Below are 6,000 nucleotides of genomic sequence, written 5' to 3'. Positions count from 1 at the left end.
TCGTTCCCGTTAATCTCAGGGAACCAAGGTTAAGTTAGTAACCAAGTACGCTCCCTTTTCGAGAATGGTTCACTCGTATTGTGTCTGCTAGACGCTATGGGAACTCATTTCAAAATGCCGTGCTATTAGCTGATGAATTTGCTCTGAACTACTGTCTGGAGCTGTGAAGCCCAAGGCTTATAGTAGAACTAAAAGTCAAAATCCAACGGGGACCGGACCAATGTCGGAGCCCACGAAAGAATACCAAGAGGTTTAGATAGAAAGGACTCATGCCTGCAGAGCCGGCACTTCCAAGTTATAAAATCTTACAAATGTGGACGGTGAAGACCAACCGGCCGCTGCACAAATGTCTTCAATTGGTACACCACTTAACCATGCCCATGAAGAGGCCATGCCCCTTGTGGAATGGGCCCTGATGCCTATGGGGCATTGAAGGCCCATTGAGGCGTAGGCTAAAGAGATAGCGTCCACTATCCATTGTGACAATCTTCGTGACCGGGAGCCGTTTGGTGCGGCTGCCGAAGCATACAAAGAGCTGTTCCGACTGTCTGAACGGGGCAGAACCCTCTAAATAAACTCTGAGAGCCCTAACAAGGCAGAGTAGACTCGATTCTCTATCGTCTTCCGATAGGGGAAGGGCCGACAGCGAAATTACCTGGGCTCTGAACGGAGTTGAGAGCACCTTGGGTACATAGCCATGTCTTGGTTTGAGGACGACTTTGGAGTCGTTAGGCCCAAACTCAAGGCAGGATGTGTTCATGGAGAGCGCTTGTAAATCACCCACTCGCTTGACCAATGCTAGGGCTAGCAAGAGTGTGGTCTTGAGCGAAAGAGGCTTTAAGTCGGCCGACTGAAGCGGCTCGAAAGGGTGTCCCTTAAGGACCCTGAGGACCGTAGATAGGTCCCAGGCGGGTATAGAGGGAGGTCGAGGTGGGTTAAGCCTCCTGGCCCCTTTGAGGAAGCGCACGATCAGTTCGTTCCAAGGATTGGCCAGCCACAGGAGCACGGAAGGCTGCTATGGCCGCCACGTATACTTTGAGCGTGGAGGGGGTACGACCCGTGTTCAGCAGCTCTTGAAGAAAAGAAAGTACCAGTGGTACTTCAAATGAGTAGGGGTCTAGGTTCCGAGCTGCACACCTGCCGGTGAACACTGACCACTTAAGGGCATAGAGGTGTCTCGTTGACAGAGCCTTAGCTTCGGTGATAGTGCTTAGGACTCTGTCCAGGAGGTCCCTGGGTACCCGTTGAGGGGCCATACATGAAGGGGCCCACAAGTCGGGACGGGGTACCAGACTGTCCTGTTAGCCTGCGTGAGGAGGTCCTTCCTCAGCGGCATAGGCCAGGGAGCTGTCTCTAGCAGCTGCATCAACCCGGGGAACCATGTTTGGGTGCGCCAGAGAGGGGCTATTAAGAGGACTGCACACTTGTTCTCCCTGATCTGCTCGATGACCTGAGGCAGCATCGAGACCGGAGGGAATGCGTAAAGAGGACGGCTAGGCCATTCGTGGGCCAGCGCATCCCTGTTCTTTGAAAAGAATGTTGGGCAGTGAGAGTTGTCTTCTGTGGCGAAGAGGTCTACCTCTGCCTTCCCGAAGACACTCCAAATTAAATGACCTTTCTGAGGGTGGAGAGACCATTCCCCGGGGGGGGACATTGTTTCGAGATAGCATATCTGCACCCTGGTTTAGTATGCCCAGTACATGCACTGCTCTTAGCGAGCACAGGTTGCGTGTGCCCATAAAAGGAACTGTTTGGCCATGGTGTACAGGTTGTTCAACCTAAGACCACCCTGGCGATTTATATATGACACCACTGCCATGTTGTCCGTCCGGACCAAGATGTGGTGTCTCGCCAGGTTTGGGAGGAGAGACTGCTTTCATTTCGAGGCAGTTGATATATAGGCGCTTCTCCGAGCTCGACCAGAGGCCGGAGGTTGGCTTGCCCTCGTACAAAATTTAGGGGCGGGCTGCTGTGCGTCGGGGACCCGGCCACCCAGGTGTTTTGAAGAGGATAAAAGCTCTTTTTCTGAAAATGTTTGTGCTTTATTTTTGTTGCTGTTGAAACAGTTGTTTCCAAGGGTGTGTGAACTGAAACGGGCCCGTAGGTTGCAATTGGAACATTTCTAACTGCCTGAACTAAAGAGGGGGCTGGGGGAAGCACATGAGCTCTCTTCAGGTGTGGTCCGGCCGCAGCGAGACTTAACCCCTTTCTCTGCCTACCTGTCCTTGGACTAGGAAGACTTCCGAGGCTCAGGGTCCAGCATAACTTTAGGACGGGTGCCCTGGAGTTGCGGGAACAGGAAGCGCTTAGCTGACCGTTGACATCGATTGCTTTCAGCCGTTGGGCGGCGCTGTGAAATCGACAGGGCTGGTTTGGCTGGCTGTGGGGTCGGCGTGTTCTTCGGTCGACCTGAAGCTGAACTGGAGCGTTTGGGCAAGAAGCGCATGGCCTGCGAAGACTTCTGTGCTTCAGTGAAACACTCAGCAAAGCCCTTCACTGCGGGACCGAAGAGACCAGTGGCAGATATAGGGGAGTCCAGGAAGGCAGTCTTGTCTGCGTCCTTTATCTATGTGAGATTGAGCCACAGGTGGCGCTCTAGTACTACCATGCTGGCCATGCTTCTTCCAATGGCCTGGGCGGTGGTCTTCGTGGCACGCAGGGCCAGGTCAGTGGCGCTGCTCAGATCCTTGAAGGCCGTGGGATCCGGCCCAGACTCGTCCAAGGAAGGGAGGAGTTTTGGCTAGAACACTTGGAAGACCGCCATGGTGTGCAGGGCTAAGGCAGCTTGACCAGTGGAAATGTAGGCTCGGCCGGCGAGAGCTGAATTGGTCCTGCATGGCTTAGATGGACGCATCACTTTAGACCTCCATCCAATGGCAGTGGGCGAGCAGAGATGTGTGGCCACCGCTTCCTCTGGGGGGGCAGTTTTTCATACCCCTTTTTCTCTGTGCCATCGAGGGTTGAGAGCGCTGCAGAGGCTGAAGTGCGTAGACGGGCCGAGTAGGGGGCGCGCCATGACTTCGTCATCAGTTCGTCATGAACTTCAGGGAAGAACGGCGCTGGCCGCTGGCGAGGGCCCTGTTGGCGCCCCAGCAGAGACCACTCGTCGAGGCGGCTTCTAGTTGGCTCTTCTGGTGAAGACCAATCGAGGCCGAGCTCCTTGACAGCTCTGTCGAGAACGCGGATAAGCTTGGCGTCTGTGCTCACCCTGGCGCCACTTCTACTGGACTGAGATGGGGGGGGGGGCGGGGTCAGTGGTTGAGCCCGCCTTCGGACACTGCCAATGACAGGCTGTTGTCGTTATCCCCCTCCGATCCACCAAAGTAAACAAGGCCGGCCGCTTTAAGGGAGAGGCGCTGGTCCGTTTTGATGAACAGCCCCGGAGAAATGTCTCTCTCTGGAGAGAGTGAGGCACGCGGGGGAGGGCCGACGTGGGCTCACTCGTCTCTGAACGCTCATTCATCCTCTGACCCGCCGTTTCTTCCTCCACAGTTCGAGGAGGGTGGGAAACGGGAGGGCACGAGGGGCGGAGTCGCTCTCTGAGAAGAAAGCTAGCTGCGAGCGCAGAGAGGAGAGCGGCATGTTCTCGCAGTGAGAACAGCCACCCTGAGTGAGTGCAGCTTCAGCGTGGCTACTGCCCAGGCATGAAAAGCACTCACTATGCACGTCTGAGGGATGCAGGGGGGCTCTGCATGTCACACAGTCCGAGCGCGGCATTTGCAACAAGGCCATGTTGTGATGGCCGACGACGTGGCCACACAGCAAGGCGGTAACTAAACCACACACACTGATATGCCTTTTCCCCTTTTGTTTGTTTACATGTTATTTTGGTTGTCCTTTATTACATTTTATAATTAAATCTTTTGTTGCAGATCATCCTATATATTTCATAATAAAGACACACACAGATTTGGTTCATTTTACCCACTTTATTTATAATTTACACTTTTACCATACATGACTAGGTTGGGTGCACACTTCCTAGTTATTAGTGGTATATTGTGTTAACGTTTATTTCTTTTGAGTTTAAGTTGCTTATGTGGGAAGAGCGGAGGTTTGGCGCTGTCTGGGACACTGCGCTCCGGTGGAGGTCCATTCCAATAAAGGACCGGCTGGCGTCAGTTGCTGCCATTTTGTTCTGTTGGGCTAATCCATGTTGCCAATTAGCTGGGGGGGGGGGGGGTGCATGATTGATTGTATGTTTGGTTTGTTTATTATAATTCTATTTATATTTTGTTGACTATAATTATTTGGGTACATTATTTTGTTTATGACCCATTTCTTGTTATTTCTGAAGTTAATTACTTTATTTATTGTAATTGTGTTAAGTGATATTTGTGGTGTTCCCTGTGTATGTCAAATGGACTAGTCCTGTGTGTATATAAGTTCCCTTTGTGTGTCATTTGGGAGGCCATGTTTTTCTTTGTTTAGTTTGTTTGTTTGACTTCTGTTTTAGTTTGATTTTCTTTAGTTTACTATTGTTATGGGCCCAGACCTGACTTTATTTTCAGTCAGTTTTTCAAGTTATTTAATTTGTAACTTTGTTTTTTGCATTTAATAAATAATTTTTGGTTGGAAATCCTGTGTCCTTTGCCCTTGACTGCTTGGTCCCTCACACATGTGCTCTTTTTGCGTGTGCACCCGTGAGCTCGTCGACAGCGCGAAGGATTTGAGCAGGAGAAAATCAGTGAAGAGGTGAGCCGTCACTGAAGGAGCTTAAATCTGATTCCTATGGCGAAATGGGCCGATTATATAGTCAGCAGCCACACCCATTTTGAAGGCGGGAAGTGCCCTGATAGGTTTGCACGTCCGAGCTGCTTCGCCATAAGTTTGTGCAGTTTCCGCAGCCCAGCCAATCAGCATGCTATACAGCTCTGCACTGTGCTGGCTGTGTAGTTGCACTGCGTTTTAATATAAAGGCTTCAATATTCTCAAGAAAAGGAGTTCCCATAGCGTCTAGCAGACGTAATACGAGTGAACCGTTCTCGAAAGGGAACTGTAATAATTTTATCTCATCACATATCAGATCACTTACAATGTTTTTTGTAAAGTTGGTTACGCCAGATGACAAAAAAAAAAAACATTACCAACCTATTACGAAAACCCCAGCTGATATTACCTCCATTTGTGTGTGTGTTATACAGAGTCGGCCCATCCATTAGGCGACATAGGCGGTCGCCTAGGGCCCCGCCTTGCCAGAGGGGGCCCCTATATCTACCAAATACTATATTTTATAAATCGTTAATTAAGCATTATATTGAGAATTCACTCAGGCGCGTGTATCTCAACTTTAGCAATCAAAGACGCTCGACATTGCATGGACCTGACTAATCATGATACAGTTCACAGAGACGGTGAGTATCTAATAAATTACCCAGACCTACAACATACATAAAAAGGATAGCTCTGTATAGTTCAAACATGACAAATTTCCGAAAAAGATAATAAATACATAACAATAGAACGAATAAAATACGAAAACATAAGAAATATACATAGTAGCTCGTCACATGCTAATTTGCATAATACCGCCCGAAATATAGTGGGAGACCTCGAGTACCGTAATTATTACAGTATTCACACACACGGATTCCACCACACTTCTCTCCAAAATGCTCACGTTTTAGAAACAAGAGACTTTTTTTTGTGGTGCTCTTACCCTTTAGTAATGCTTAATTTCTTAGGCCTATATGAGGCATTTTGCATGACAGAAAATGTGATGTCAAAAATGAAATACCAAATATTATAATCTCTATGGTAATATCGACTTCACATATTTGGATTGCCTCTTGTCTGTCATAACGTCACGAAGTCTCGTCAGAGTCGTAGTCATACAGCAATGCTATTTTTAGTAAATTGAAATAATAATATGTTAAACTGTGGTAGAAATGGCATCCAAACGCCATCTTTCTGGAGCTGAAAAAAGGAAGAGGAGAATGGTTGAGGAATAAAGACAAGCTCAAAGTAAAGGTGTGTTCTTCTGACTTCTATAAATAGTGT

The sequence above is a fragment of the Scardinius erythrophthalmus genome, assembly GCF_964197995.2.
Source record: "Scardinius erythrophthalmus genome assembly, chromosome: 12".
Classification (NCBI taxonomy): domain Eukaryota; kingdom Metazoa; phylum Chordata; class Actinopteri; order Cypriniformes; family Leuciscidae; genus Scardinius; species Scardinius erythrophthalmus.
Note: the sequence above shows the minus strand (reverse complement) of the source record.